Source organism: Rhinopithecus roxellana, chromosome 6, assembly GCF_007565055.1.
Source record: "Rhinopithecus roxellana isolate Shanxi Qingling chromosome 6, ASM756505v1, whole genome shotgun sequence".
In the NCBI taxonomy this organism is placed as follows: domain Eukaryota; kingdom Metazoa; phylum Chordata; class Mammalia; order Primates; family Cercopithecidae; genus Rhinopithecus; species Rhinopithecus roxellana.
In genome coordinates, this window is record NC_044554.1 from 135777875 (window position 1) to 135793584 (window position 15710).

The 15710-nt window shown below is 43.2% G+C and overlaps 1 protein-coding gene across 5 annotated transcripts in view; it reads left to right on the forward strand.

The window, feature by feature from the left end:
• Positions 1-15710, forward strand: part of LOC104657346 (S-adenosyl-L-methionine-dependent tRNA 4-demethylwyosine synthase TYW1) — a 262699-nt gene that overhangs the window by 117093 nt on the left and 129896 nt on the right. The gene's annotated exons all lie outside the window — the stretch shown is intronic.

Here is a 15710-nt window from a genome sequence, read left to right on the forward strand (position 1 = left end):
TTTAGACCACAGAGTGTGTGAGAGTGGCAGGTGGAAGTCAAGTTGGAAAGGTTGGGATTAGATGGTCTGGGACTTCAAATGCGGTCCTTTCGAAAGATCTTGCTTCTTGCAGAGCAGTCTGCTGGCATGGTATACAATGGGGGAGACAAGAAGCAGCAGGAACCTAGATAGGAGATTATGATGTTTGCTTAGGTCAGAGTTATAAGGGTGGAAGCAAGTCAGTGGGAATGAGGGAGTCTTAAAAAAGATGCTGTTAAGCTGGGCGTGGTGACTCATGCCTATAATCCCACTTTGGGAGACTGAGGCAGGTGGATCACCTGAGGTTGAGAGTTCAAGACCAGCCTGACCAACATGGAGAAACCCCATCTCTACCAAAAAATACAAAATTAGCTGGGCATGATGGCGCATACCTGTAATCCCAGCTACTTGGGAGGCTGAGGCAGGAGAATTGCTTGAACCTGGGAGGCAAAGGTTTCAGTGAGCCGAGACTGCACCATTGCACTCCAGCCTGGGCAACAAGAGCGAAACTCTGACTCAAAAAAAAGAAAAAAAAAAAAAAAGATGCTGTTGAAGGATTGCTAGGTACGATTGGCAAACTGCTTGTATGGCTCTGAGAGGCTAGCGGAGAAGAGGACTAGGTAATTACACTGAAGGTTCCAACTGTGTTGATTGCTAGGATTATGGGGCCCCACAACAGCAGAGGGCTCTTGTAAGGAAGGGTCAGGTTTAGGTGGTAGGATGATGAGGTTGGGTTGGATGACTTAAGGGAGGGCTCTCCTATTAGGGATGATCAAAGGCATCTCCTGGGGCCTCTGGGGAAATGACCTGTTTTTGTGGCATACTGGGACTAGGCACACGCTGTAGCACCAAAAGTATTAAATTTTACTCGTCTGTTATTTATTGGTGTTTTCCCCCATTAGACTGCAAGCTCCTTGAGGTGTCAAGACCTCTGCTTATTTATCTTGGTACCATTTTTTGCCTGGCACACTATAGGTGCTCAGTACATGGGTAGTGAAATATTGGGGAAATAGGAAAAAAGAAAGATCTTTTTGAATTCAAGTTTGTTTCCTAAACACTGGCCAATAAAGTAAGGTTGTAAGAATTAAAGAGGAGAGAAACACGAAGGGCGGCTTAACAGTTAACAGGTTTATCTTGAACCTAGGAGGGACTTCTCACTGAGCTAGGTCAGAAGCCACACTCTGTTACAGACTAAGAGTTTTTAAGGATTCAAGGTGGGAGAGTTTATCAGAGGCCTGGACTGCTCCTGTGTCTCTTTGTTGTGCTTATCTGGGAGGGAGAGGTGTGTGTCTGTTCCCATACCTCTTTCTGCAGTTGCAGGCATACCCTCGAGTCAGCTTTTAGCTTCCCTATCTTACTGCACCTGAAGGGAAAGGAACGTGCTTATTAAGGCCCACTGTTTTACTGGGGCCCAGTGTATGAGGGTGAAGTTTGGCAGTTACCCAAGAGACGTTCCCACCACCTCCCTCTGTGCCCCAGGGATCTTATCTGTTTTACTGTCTGCTGTTTCTGGCTGCTTGTAGTTGGAAGTGATTTCCTTGAAATGCCTGAAGCTAGAAAGGGAGCTGGAACTTAAAGTGGGAGGGTTTGTCTGACATGACGGTGCTCCTGCTCTGTCAAAGATGTGAAGAAAAGGTGAAAATATTTGCAAAAAATGAAGACCGTGGTTATTTCTAGAAAGATTGATCACATACACTCACACACACAGTCAGCTTGGAATATTTATTTATTTATTTTTGAGACAAAGTCTAGCTTTGTCGCCCAGGCTGGAGTGCAGAGGCACAATCTTGGCTCACTGCAACCTCCGACTCCCAGGTTCAAGCGATTTTCCTGCCTCAGTCTTCCCAGTAGCTGGGACTACCCGCGCATGCCACCACACCAGCTAAGAGACGGGGTTTCACCATGTTGGTCAGGCTGGTCTCAAACTCCTGACCTCAAGTGATACACCCACCTCAGCCTCCCAAAGTGCTGGGATTACAGGTGTGAACCACCAAACCCAGCCTGAAATGTAATGTCATAGGAAATCGAAGAGTTGATTAAAATTATTAGCTACCAGGCAATAATATGAAAATCAGTGTGTTATCATAAAGATAGCTAAGCTATTACTTTTTGAAGTTGTATAAAAAGGTGAAGTTAAAAAGTTTTTAAAAAGTCAATGTGTCTATTTTACATAGGGTTGCTGTTTCTGTTTTTAAACTTTAGTTGGGTTTTAAATCCCTGAATTTTCACATGGTTCATGCGGGGGACATTGGGATAGAGTGATGTTTGGGGTATATGCATGAAAAAAGGGAGTCTGTCTTAAATTAAAGGCATACATCCCCCCAAAATAATGGAATCTGTTAGTTGTAGGATGTAGTACTTTTTTGCAAAATGATAACCAGAGAAAATTCATTGTTTGATCATGAATGGAATTGTCTGTGAATGCCATCATGGATTGAGGAAAATTATAGAGTATGATATAAGCTATTTACCCGAAAACATCCAGCAAAATGCTGGGCACATTTGGTAGATGTTATTGAGTCTCTCTTTCCCTCTCTTGCTGGTGAGTCTTCTCAGGCCTGCAGAGTGATCATGGAATGCCACAAGATGTTCATACTAGCCTCGATTGCCATCTTCAACAAGCAAAAGAGATAGGATGGCATATGATTCCAAAGAAATATTTCGTCATTTACTAAACCTGACTGGTAAATGAGGAGGGAGACAAAAAGGAATAAGTGAGGTGGCAGGATTGGGGTAATAGGAAGAGTAGCAAACTTCTCCGATCCTGAAAATGAGAGTTTAAAAAGTGGATGGCTTTACTCTATCAGGAATCATCAAGAAAGAAGGAATGCTTAGGAAATAGAGGTTACGCTTTTGGATTTTTTTTTTTTTTTTTGAGATGGAGTCTCGTTGTGTTGCCCAGGTTAGGGTGCGGTGGCGCGATCTCGGCTCACTGCAAGCTCCGCCTCCAGGGTTCAAGTGATTCTCTTGCCTCAGCCTCCCGACTAGCTGGGACTACAGGCACCCGCTACCATGCCCAGCTAATTTTTTGTATTTTTAGTAGAGACGGGGGTTTCACTGTGTTAGCCAGGATGGTCTCAATCTCCTGACCTCGTGATCTGCCCGCCTCAGCCTCCCAAAGTGCTGGAATTACAGGTGTGAGCCACTGTGCCCAGTCACGCTTTTGGATTTTTTTTTTTTTTTTTTTTTTTTTTTTTTTTTTTTTTTTTTTTTTTTTGAGACGGAGTCTCGCTCTGTGGCCCGGGCTGGAGTGCAGTGGCCGGTTCTCAGCTCACTGCAAGCTCCGCCTCCCGGGTTCACGCCATTCTCCTGCCTCAGCCTCCCAGTAGCTGGGACCACAGGCGCCCGCCACCTCACCCGGCTAGTTTTTTGTATTTTTTAGTAGAGACGGGGTTTCACCGTGTTAGCCAGGATGGTCTTGATCTCCTGACCTCGTGATCCGCCCGTCTCGGCCTCCCAAAGTGCTGGGATTACAGGCTTGAGCCACCGCGCCCGGCCTTTTTTTTTTTTGAGACGGAGCCTTGCTCTGTTGCCCACACTGGACTGCAGTGGCCGGATCTCAGCTCACTGCAAGCTCCGCCTCCTGGGTTCACGCCATTCTCCTGCCTCAGCCTCCCGAGTAGCTGGGACTACAGGCGCCCGCCACCTCGCCCGGCTATTTTTTTGTATTTTTTAGTAGAGACGGGGTTTCACCGGGTTAGCCAGGATGGTCTCGATCTCCTGATCTCGTGATCCGCCCGCCTTGGCCTCCCAAAGTGCTGGGATTACAGGCTTGAGCCACCGCGCCCGGCCTACACTTTTGGATTTTTAAACCATCCTTGAAGCTCCTGTTACGAAGGGTGCTGTGCTTCAGGGAATAGGCATGCAAACTGTGTTGCATCTTTTAGGGTATGTCCTTCCCTGACATAAGAGGGAATATGCAGAAAGTAGCCATTCTAGATTCAGATCTCAAAAAGTGGGCATGTCTTTGTTATCCATTGAAATACCCATCTCAAAAGAGAAGAACAAAAGCAAGTCTGAGGTCTACAGATTACTGCTAGGATATGAGAAGAATTTCTGATAATGCGAGTCAGGTATACATGGGTTGAGGACATAATCTTTCAGCTTACCTTTTTCTGAAACAGAGCAGTCCTCCTGGCTGGGGAATAATGTATGTCCAAATGTTAGGAGGTCCTAAGTATAAGACGACCCTCCTACCCCCACATTTTCCCAATGAAAGATTTGAATTATCTAGAAAAAACTTCAAAAACAGAATGATGAGAATTGCCATGCTAGATACTATGATGTGTCATAAAACCACAAGTTTCAAACACTCTGGACTGTAGAGTAGTGAAACAAGATAGTCTTCAGACAGCCTTTACTTTTAAAGTAATACTTTCAGGACTTGAGGCCTCTCTGAATTAAACTAAGGATGCTCCCTGCCAACCCCCATATCCCAAGAGAAAACAGAAAGAAAAAGTTTTCTAAGAGGAGATAATCTTACTTATTTCTGTGAATAGGAGGAATCAGAATACCAGTTGTCTCTGGTGTCTTAGTTTCTTGCAGAAAAATAAGGCTGTAGATTAACTAATAGAACACAGAGGCCATGTATTTTGGAAGTTTCCTTTAATGTCGATAATGCTGATTCTATACAGCAAGTCAGCTCATACAGTTCAGCTATTTGCTGAGCCTCTTGCAGCCATTTCATCTTTGAGCACACTGTAAGAATTAAAGAAAGAGGAGAGAAACAAGAAGGGCAGCTTGACAGTCGATAGGTTTATATTAAACCTGGGAGGGACTTTTGACCTTACACACACACTAGGAAGTAATACTGTTCTCTGGGTGGTTTGGTGGCCTATTTATTTTTTATTTTTTTAATTAGAATTTTTTTTTTTTTGCTAAGTAACTGCAATACCACCTGTACTCTGGTATCTTTTGAGGGGAATCTAGACTTTGTCAATTTTCTGTATTGTATTCAGGGTAGTGGCTTTTTCAGGGTACTAAACCTTTCCCTAAAAGGGTTTCAGTCTTCCTTCCAGCTCCAAAGCATGTGACTGTGTATTAGTCTGTTCTGGCGTTGCTATAAGGAACTAACTGAGACTGGGTAATTTGTGAAGAAAAGAGGTTTAATTGACTCACAGTTCTGCGGGTTGTACCGGAAGCATGGCAGGGGAGGCCTCAGGAAACTTACAATCATGGAGGAAGGCAAAGGGGAAAGCAGGCACATCTTCACACAGCAGGAGGAAGAGAATGAAGGGGGAAGGGAAGTGTTACACACTTTTAAACAACCAGATCTCGTGAGAACGCACTCATTATCACAAGAACAGCAAGTGGGAAGTCCCATCACCCAACCACCTCCCACCAGGCCCCTCCTCCAATATTGAGGGTTACGAATTCAACATGAGATTTGAGTGGGGACAGACAGAGCCTAATTATATCAGACTCTTTACTAACAGTTCTGCCCCTGAGAGTAGTTTTCACAGTGAGTGGTCCTCCAGGAGTTTTCGGAGAGCCAGATATTGGTTGTGGTTGCTGTATAGAAGCAAACAAGGTTAGGCAAATGAGAAAGCTTTTGCTCTCTGAGTAGCTTTATGCTTTGTTTGTCAAAGGTTAATAAAAGTGACAAGAATGTGTAACACGCTTCATGTTAATAGGCCTGGTGGTGATTAGACAAGAAAAAAGCCATTTCTTGATAGGAAAGTACTGATATATTTTAACATGTGTCAGTTCTCTTTTGCTGCAATCACTCACCTTAAACTAACTAACAGTCATTTATTTAGCTCATGACTCTGCAGATCAACCTGGAAGTCTTTTGCTGGTCTCAGTGTTGTTCACTGGGTGGATCTGCCAGGGCTGGCTGATTGATGATAGACTGGCCTGGGACCCGGGGGCCACTATTCACGTGGCCTCTCATCCCCCAGCAGCTGTGCCACACTTTATCACAGCGTGGCCGGGTTTCAAAGAGCAGCGAGTGGGGCAAACTCCAATGCACGAGCATCTTTCAAGCCTTTGCTTGTATCACATTTGCTCACTTCCCATGGACCAAAGCAAGTCACACGGCAGAGCTTCAAGTCAATGAGAAGGCACTCAGATCTACAGGGCAGGGGCACTTGGGTACTGGGACAGGAGGAGTCGATGGCCATATTTGCAGTCTACATACAGCACAACAGACCACACTTGTCAAGGAGTATAACCTTGAACTTACTGGGGCTCAGTATTCTTCAGGAACTCAGTTGATGATTATAATTATGTGAATAGCCCAGATGATATACAATCAATTTTCTCCTTAAGCCCAGAGGTCTCAAACCCTCAGTTCACAAGAAGTAGGTTTTGCTTTTCCTACACCTATTTACCACTTTTTTTTTTTTTTTTTTTTTTTTTTTTGGAGCCAACATTGAAAAATCAAGAGGTTTTACATAAAATCTGGACTTTTGACTTTGAAAAGATGATCTGGCAAAAGTTGTCAAGAGCCAAGGAGTAGTTATCTTTTCCAGGAAGCCCCGTGGTTTTCAGTTTCCCATACTCTTCCCGTCTTGCTGTTTCTTCAGCCCTAAGGCTGAGTGTCATCTGCCACTTGTCAGAGGAATTGCACGGTTGATTTTCTTACAGCAGAGAAATTCCTGTCACCATTTCTAAAAAAGTGAAATAGTGAAAGGTAGACTGAGAGACCACATAGTCCCAGAAAAGTGGAAGAAAGCATATCACTTTAAGGAGAGAATATTCTTGTGTGTTTCATATGCAATCTGCATTTTCATGCATAAAGAACTTTTAAGTGAGGAGAGAATATTCTTTTTTTTTTTTTTTTTTTTTGGAGACAGTTTTGCTCTTGTTGCCCAGGCTGGAGTACAATGGTGCAATCTCGGCTTACCACATCCTCCACTTCCCAGGTTCAAGTGGTTCTCCTGCCTCAGCCTCCTGAGTAACTGGGATTACAGGCATTTGCCACCAAGCCTGGCTAATTTTGTATTTTTGTAGAGACGGGGTTTCTCCATGTTGGTCAGGCTGGTCTCAAACACCCGACCTCAGGTGATCTGCCCACCTTGGCCTCCCAAAGTGCTGGGATTAGAGGCTTGAGCCACCGCACCTGGTTGGAGAGACTATTCTTGTGTATTTCATATGCAGTCTGCATTTTGGTACACAAAGCACTTTTGAGTAAGGAGAGAATATTCATGTGTGTTTCATATGCAATCTGCATTTTGATACACAAAAGAATTTTTTTCCCTCTTACAAGTGACTTGCTCGACTCACATTATTTCCTTGGTCCCTGTAGACATGTGAGTTTAGAACTTTGTTCCAGAGCACTGTACCATCTGTGCATTCAGCTTTGCAGTCAGAGAGGTTCATCATAGCTGATGTTACTGCTGCAATAGAAGACTCCTCTATGGAGTCATTTCTTATACATCGCTCCACGTGGTGATGCTGGTGACACCTTGGTAAAAGCAGATCTCTGTATGGCATCATGTTGTAAGGCAAGGAAGTTGTTGAGGAGGATGTTTCCCAACACTGAACAGCTTCTTCCCTCTGAGGAACCTCAGAGAACTGGTTTCTTCTTACCTTGTGGACATTTGAATCCTGTAACAGCGTCTCCCACTTCATGAGTGTGCCAGAGTTCAGAGTCAAATCTGTAGTCATTTGTAGACTCACGAACTCTTCGCTTCATATTTAGTCCACGTTAATTGTTTTGTATCATAATCATCTATTTCATATTATTTTAAAATTTACATTTAGAATCTCATAGCTCTTTTTTGGTGAGTACTGTAAATCTAAAGCTTTATAGCTGCTGGCAGGTTTATCATAAGAAGACAGAGCTGTGTTCAGCATTTAACTATGACATGATTAACTTCTCAGACTCACCTCCTGCTTCCAAATTTCGTCCCTGTGTACGTTTACTTTCGGACACCTTTTTCTTGAAACTGTAGGAACTTTATTCTCTTTTCTCTGCTGCTTCTGTGTTTCTGTTATTTTGTTTGCTTTGTGTTTTGTTTTCTTTAGTTTTTGCTGAGGCATTCATCACATCTTTTAGAGAACCTTCATAAACTGGATGTCTCTTTGCATATTGGTGCATAGTATATGTTTGAAGAGATGAGTGAAGTTTAATAAACATGCAGTTTTCTTGTATGTGTTAGCTCAAAATGGTTCCAGAAAACAGCTACAATGAAATGAAGATTGAATACTGCCTGATTCTTTCAATAGAAGTTTCTTTCAATAGAAGTAAATACTGCCTGAGTCTTTCAATAGAAGTTTCTTTCAATAGAAGTAAATACTGCCTGATTCTTTCAATAGAAGTTCCCCGCCCCCCAGCCTATCTTGTTTGCACTAAACATATGAAGTTTAAAATCTAATTTTCTCTCCTGTCTTTGAATTCGTGGAATACTTTTCTGAAACATGCCTATCTGCATGGGCTAAAGAGAGAGAGAAAGTGCAGAGAGGTGGCAAAAAGCTTTGGCTCTGGTCTGGAAAAGATCTAGGTTTGAATCTTGACTGGATCTCCTAGTGTCTTTCTGACATTGGAGGATAACTTTTCAGTGCCCGCTTTCCTCATTTGTAAAACGATAATAATAATGACTACCTTATGGTGGCATTGCGAGTATGTGAGATAAGACATGAAACACAGAAGTTTCTTCTGGAAAGGCAGGCTAAGTAATGTTGGTCAAAATATACTTTAAGGCAAAACCCATTCATTACTTGAGATAAGATTGACTTTTTTTTTTTTTTCTTCAGAGACAAGGTCTCATTATATTGGCTAGGCTGGTCTTGAACTCCTGCGCTTAAGTGATCCTCCCACCCTGGCCTCCCAAAGTGCTGGGATTACAGGTGGGAGCCACCATGCCTGGCCAAGATGGACTTTTTTTTTTTTTTTTTTTAAGATGGAGTCTCGTTCTGTCTCCCATGCTGAGTGCAGTAGTGCGATCTTGGCTCACTGCAACCTCCACTTCCCAGGTTCAAGCAATTCTCGTGCCTCAGCCTCCCAAGTATCCGGGATTACAGGCATGCACCACCATGCCCAGCTAATTTTTGTATTTTTAGTACAGATGGTTTCACCATGTTGGCCAGGCTGGTCTCAAATGCCTGACTTCAAGTGACCTGCCTACCTTGGCCTCCCAGAGTGCTGGGATCACAGGAATGAGCTACTGCACCTGGACAAGATGGACATTTCTTAATAATAAAACGTTAAACCCACCAGAAACATAAAATCATATAACAACTCAAAATTTTTAACACTGAATAATATAGTCTCAACATTGACAGACTACAAAGGGGAGAAATAATAGATTTTTAACTGATTTCTCTCAAACTGATAAATCAAAATTAGTAGGAGTATTGAAGATTTGAACAATGGAATTAACAAATTTAAGCTATAACACAGAAATAGAACATTCCAACCAGAAACTTTGGAACTACAGATTTTTTCCTTTTTTTTTTTTTCTTTTTTTTTTAAACAGAGTCTCACCCTGTCACCCAGCCTGGAGTGCAGTGGTGCGATCTCAGCTCACTGCAGCCTCTGCCTCTCGAGTTCAAGTGAGTCTCCCACCTCATGATCCCCAGTAGCTGGGACTACTGTCACATGCCACCACACCAGCTAATTTTTTTATTTTTTGAGGGAAACGGGGTTTCACCATGTTGGCCAGGCTGGTCTCGAACTCCTAACCTCAGCTGATATGCCCGCCTTGGCCTCCCAAAGTGCTGGAATTACAGGCATGAGCCACCACGTCTGGCCTGAATACAGATCCTTTTCAAGAGCACAGAACTTGTTCACAGAAAAATTACCAAATGGCCGTTTGCTGAACATTATAGACATTTCAAAACAGGGTTGAAATTGTATAGAGCGTGATATCTGAACACAATGGAATTAAACTAGAAACCAATACCAAGAGATAATTAGAATATTCTGGAATTTAAGCAACATACTTCTTATTTACTTGTGGGTCAAAAAGAAGGTACAGTGGAAATAGAAAATATATTGATGAACGATGATAGATAAGAAAACAAAATATGTGGGTCGGATGTCAGCAGAAATAGCAAAGCACAGACCTTAAAAATCCTGTTTCTCCATGAAAACAATGAGAATACTGGCAAAAATGGTCACAAGTGACTTTTTCTTACCTGTGGAAATTAACCAAAGGCATGCAACAATGTAAGGAGCATATATTCACGAAAAAATGGCTGCATCTCAGTAAGAAAAATGAGCTCTGTGATGTTAACTTGTTCTATTCCATTCTCACTTTCCCTAGCCTTGAAAACCAGTAGCTTGGCCAGGTGCAGTGGCTCAGGCCTGTAATCCCAGCACTTTGGAAGGCTGAGGCAGACGGATCATTTGAGGTCAAGAGTTCAAGACCAGCTTAACCTACATAGTGAAACGCTGTTTCAACTGAAATACAAAAATTTAGCCGGGTGTGGTGGCAGGTACCTGTAAGCCCAGCTACTCGGGAGGCTGAGGCAGGAGAATTGCTTGAACTCAGGAGGCAGAAGTTGCAGTGAGCCGAGATCGCACCATTGCACTGCAGCCTAGGGGACAGAGCAAGACTCCGTTTCAAAAGAAAACAAAAAAGTAGCTCACAACCACAGTAAAAACCAGCAGCCTGGCCGCAGTAGGAGGGGGCAAAACAGAGTGCGAACTCCTTCAAAGTGTCATTCCTAGGAAATTGTCATTATATATGACTTGTATGGCAAACTTGGAAACTTTCTCTCACAGGGGTTGTCTTTATTTGAAGTGACTCAAGTTTGGTGCAAAAAGCCGTTGTCTGGATGTTTCTCCTAAACTATTACGGACGATTGTTTAGCTTCACAAAGTTGCCTCAAGTGGCATTAACAGCTAGGGCAAACAAGAAGCTCACCAATAAATGTAAAAGGAAAAGCTGGGCATCTCATAGATGTCATAGGGGACTTTGAAAAGCTCCATCATATTCCTGGGAATCTCCAACACCACTCACATGATCAGGGCTGTGGGCATGCCAGAGAAGAATTGAGAAGGCCCTGTGCCCTTGGTTCTTCTGAGTAAGCAGGCAGCGAAAACCAAGGCAGAGTTGCAAACTGCCTGCCTGGGTGATAAAGGCAAAATCACAGAGCCCCTCGACAAAGGCAAGGAGGCTTACCAGTTGGAAGCATTTAAGGATATTTCTGTCCATTCATAAGCTGACCACTAAGCTAACCAAACAGAGACTTCAGTGGCCAAACACAGCAATGAATATTGAATTTGCCAAATTATTTCAGCAACAACAAACAGCAAAAGAGAAAACCAAGAAACAAACAAAACAATATGCCCAAAACCAGGGTAACCAACCAAACCAAACAAACCTGGCTTGAGACGTATCTGATTTCCAGAGTTGCCACTAATGTTATTTAAAATAATGACCAGGTGCGGTGGCTCATGTCTATCATCCCAGCACTTCGAGAGGCTGGGACAGGAGGATTGTTTGAAGCCAGGAGTTTGAGGCTGGCCTGGGCAACATAGTGAGACCCTGTCTCTACCAAAAGTTAAAACATTAGCCAAATGTTTTGGTGCATGCTTGTAGTCCCAGCTACTGAGGATGCTGAGTCAGGAGGGTTGCTTGAGTTCAGGAGTTCAAGATTGCAGTGAGCCATGATCGTGCCACTGCACTCCAGCCTGGGGGACAGAGTGAGACCTTGTCTCAAAAAATAAATAAAAAGAAAATGTCTAGTGTTTACTTTAAAGAAACCCACAAGATATACAAAGAAACAAGAATGTGGCCTATACTCATGAAAGAAAACAGAGAATAGAATCCATCTACAAGGAAGCCTAGATGTTGAACTTATTAGAAAAAGATTTGACATTGGCTATTTTAAATGTGTTCAAAGAACTACAGGAAAGCATTTTCTTTTTCTTTTTCTTTTTTTTTTTCGAGGTGGAGTCTTGCTCTGTTACCCAGGCTAGAGAGCAATGGTGCAATCTTGGCTCACTGCAACCTCCGCTTCCTGGGTTCAAGCAATTCTCCTGTCTCAGCCTCCTGAGTAGCTGGTATTACAGGCATGGGGCACCATGCCTGGCTAATTTTTGTATTTTTAGAAGAGATGGGGTTTCACCATGTTGGCCAGGATGGTCTTGAACTCCTGACCTCAAGTGATCCGCCCCCCTCGGCCTCCCAAAGTGGTGGGATTACAGGCGTGACCCACCACGCCTGGCCAGAAAAGCATTTTCAAAGAAACAAAAGTATGAAAATGATGACTCATCAGATAGACTATCACTAAAGTCTCTCAGAGACCCATGGGGCGCTTTCAGGCATGCCAACATATTTATAAAGGGAATTCCACAAGGACAGGAGAGAGAGAAGTGAGAAGAAAGAATATTTGGACAAATAATGACCAAGGACTTCCCAAACTAGAATTTGGGAAATTCGCAAATATGTGGAAATTAAACAACACACTGTTAAATAACCAGAATATCAAAGAGAAATCACAAAGTGCATTCTTTATCTGTAGTTGTTAGAAAATCAAAGAAAAATCTGGGCGTGGTGGCTCACGCCTGTAATCCCAGCGTGGGATTTGGGAGGCCAAGGCAGGCGGATAACCTAAAGTCAGTTCAAGACCAGCCTGGCTAACATGGCGAAATGCTGTCTCTGCTAAAAATACAAAAAATTAGCTGGGTGTGGTGGTGGGTGCCTATATTCCCAGCTACTCTGGAGGCTAAGGCAGGAGAATCACTTGAACCTGAGAGGCAGAGGTTGCAGTGGGCCGAGATTGTGCCATTGCACTCCATTCTGGGTGACAGAGTGAGACTCTGTCTCAAAAAAAAAAAAAGTGCAAAAACTATGTATTGATATAGAATGATTTCTACAGGTTCACAGTCTTTTATCCCTTGTGCCCAAAAGTGTTTCAGAATTTTAGAAAGACAATACAGTATATCCACTGTATTTTATGGAACATCTCCAGCACCCTAGCGCCACACACATGTAATTAGTTCTACAATAAAGTATGCTTAGTCACAGAAATGGAAAAATTAGGCCAGGCACCATGGCTCATGCCTGTAATCCCAGCACTTTGGGAGGCCGACGCAGGCAGATCACCTGAGGCCAGGAGGTTAAGACCAGCCTGGCCAACATGGCGCAACCCCGTCTCCACTAAAAATACAAAAAATAGGCAGGTGTGGTGGTCTGTGCCTGTAAAACCAGCTACTGGGGAGGCTGAGGTAGGAGAATCGCTTGAACCCAGGAGGTGGAGATTGCGGTGAGCCGAGATGGTGCCTCTGCACTCCAGCCTGGGTGACAGAGCAAGACTGTCTTTAAAAAAAGAAAAGAAAAGAAAAGAAAAATGAAGAATACAAACAGCCTTGTAAGTCAGATTTTACTTCAAACTAAGTTTGTCTCCAAACTTAGAAAAGCAACCTTTTGGTTATTAGAGCTTTTCGGAGTTTTAAATTGTGGTTAAGAAGTTGTTGGATTGGTGATAAGTGGGAGGCACCGGAGAAGCCAGATGCAGAACGGTGCGCTGTGCTGGCTTTTTAATCCATCCATCACACTGGAGCCACGTGACTTTCATCAGCACTGATCTGATTGTGTCACTGGCTACCTAAAACTTCAGTAAAGCAAACCTAACCCTGGCAGGACATGAGACGTGGCTGCAGGCATCCCCCAATTCCATTTACCATGTTAGAGCCACGGGGGATAGTTTGTGATTCCTTTATCCTGCGGCAACTCACAGCTGCAGGCCTTTGCATTTCTTCTTTGGACATCCCTAGAAATGATCTCATTCTCTTCCTGATGAACTCTGTGTCCTTCAGAGATCAGCTTTGACTTTGACCTTGTTACATCTTTTGTATGATTTTGCCAAGCAAAATCAACTCACTCCTCCATTTATTCCCACTGCATTTTCCCCACCTTAGTCATGGCGCTGCGTGGTGGGACTTGCATCCATCTTCTGTTCCCTCCAGAATGTAAATATTGAGGGCTGAGCCTCTTGGCCTCAGTGTCCAGTTCATAGACAAATGTTGAGTGAAGTGCATAGGCCCCTGAAAGGAATTAAGTTCAGAATTTCTTCCCGAGGACTTGTTGTTTTGGCTTCTCTTAGGACTTTGCAGTCAGAATCTGCGTTTCACAGATCATCCGTATTCTCTTGGACTTTTCATTTACGGAATACTGCTTGTTACATGTAACCGCTGTGACTTGAACACTGAACCACACTGTGGATTTTGCCATAATGGGCAGGGTTAGGAGAAAGGCTCTGGAGTCATCTTTGAACTTGAATCTCCTTAATGCTTACTGTTTTTCTTTTCTTTCTTTCTTTCTTTTTTTTTTTTTTTGAGATGGAGTCTTGCTCTGTTGCCCAGGCTGGAGTATAGTGGCGTGATCTCGGCTCACTGCAACCTCTGCCTCCTAGGTTTAAGTGATTCTTGTGCCTCAGCCTCCTGAGTAGCTGGGATTACAGGCGCCCGCCACCATGCCCGGCTAATTTTTGTATTTTTTAGTAGAGATGGGGTTTTACCATGTTGGCCCGGCTGGTCTCAAACTCCTGACCTCAGGTGATCCTCCTGCCTCAGCCTCCCAAAGTGTTGGGATTACAGGCATGAGCCACCGTGCCTGGCTTGACGCTTATTCTTTATAGATTTTTGCACACATTACTTAACATCTTGAACCTCAGCTTCATTGTCTCTAAAATGGGCATAAGTAGTGACTACGTGGTCGTTTTATTGTGCGGATTCAGTGAACTGATCAAGAAGGATAAAGCACATGGCAGAGTGTGCCAGCTTGGTGAGTGCTAAATCATTCTCTCCTTCTCCTTCACCCTCCTCCTGTCTTCCTCCTGAGCTATTTGGCTTGATCTGACAGCCCCAGATTGTCTTAGAGATTTAGGTTTTAATATCATTGCATGTTTGGGTCACTCGGGTTGTTTTTTTATCCCAAGGAGGAGCTTCAGAGTCACTGTTTACCTGGATTTCTTACAAACATAATCTCTCTCCTTTTTTTTTTTTTTTTTCCTGCAGATATTGTCAGGCCTCATTCTACCTTCTGAGCCTTGGAAGGTAGAATGAGGCCTGATAATCTCTACAGAAAGGCAACATGGGAGGGAGATTTTTATGTTCGTCAACACAGTTTTATATGTGATAATTCTTCACTCAGAGATTTAATATTAAGATAAAGGGTCCTTATAATACTCACATCACGAATCCTTGAGCATTTTTACAGAGGACTGGGCTTAAGGTTGTCTATCTTCGATATTGTCTCTTTTTGGGAGAGCAGAGGATATCCTTTTTAATTACTCCCAGCAGTGCCGTGAGATTCTCAGATGCAGGAATTATTATTATGATGATTTTGATGATGTAAGACTCTTTTGCTTTTTGGGAACATTTGTTATCTCTGTATAGAATAGAGACAGATAAGTGACCCTACTGGGAGCCTCATTATCTCTTCTAGGTGAATAGAGACCAGTACTAGGCAGAAACAAGATCCCTAAAGCTCAGAAAATATGTATCTCCAAAGGCCTCTTTGCTAATTTTGAGCCCCTTAGAAATGAGCTCTATAATTCCTGGGGATCTTTTCCTCTTCTCCATTCTTCCTCTGCTCCTTGACAAGAGATCTGGAGACTTCCCTGAGTGTAGCATCTCAGACATCTAGTACTGACTAGAATTCCTTATTGGTAGTGTCAGTGTCCAGGGCTTCCTATTTTGTAAATGATAGAGGTTTGTAAAAGGAGTATGGCCTTTGGAATGTACTGTTTATAAGCTTAAGTAGTTATGGAAGCATAGTGAAAAGGTCAGGGCA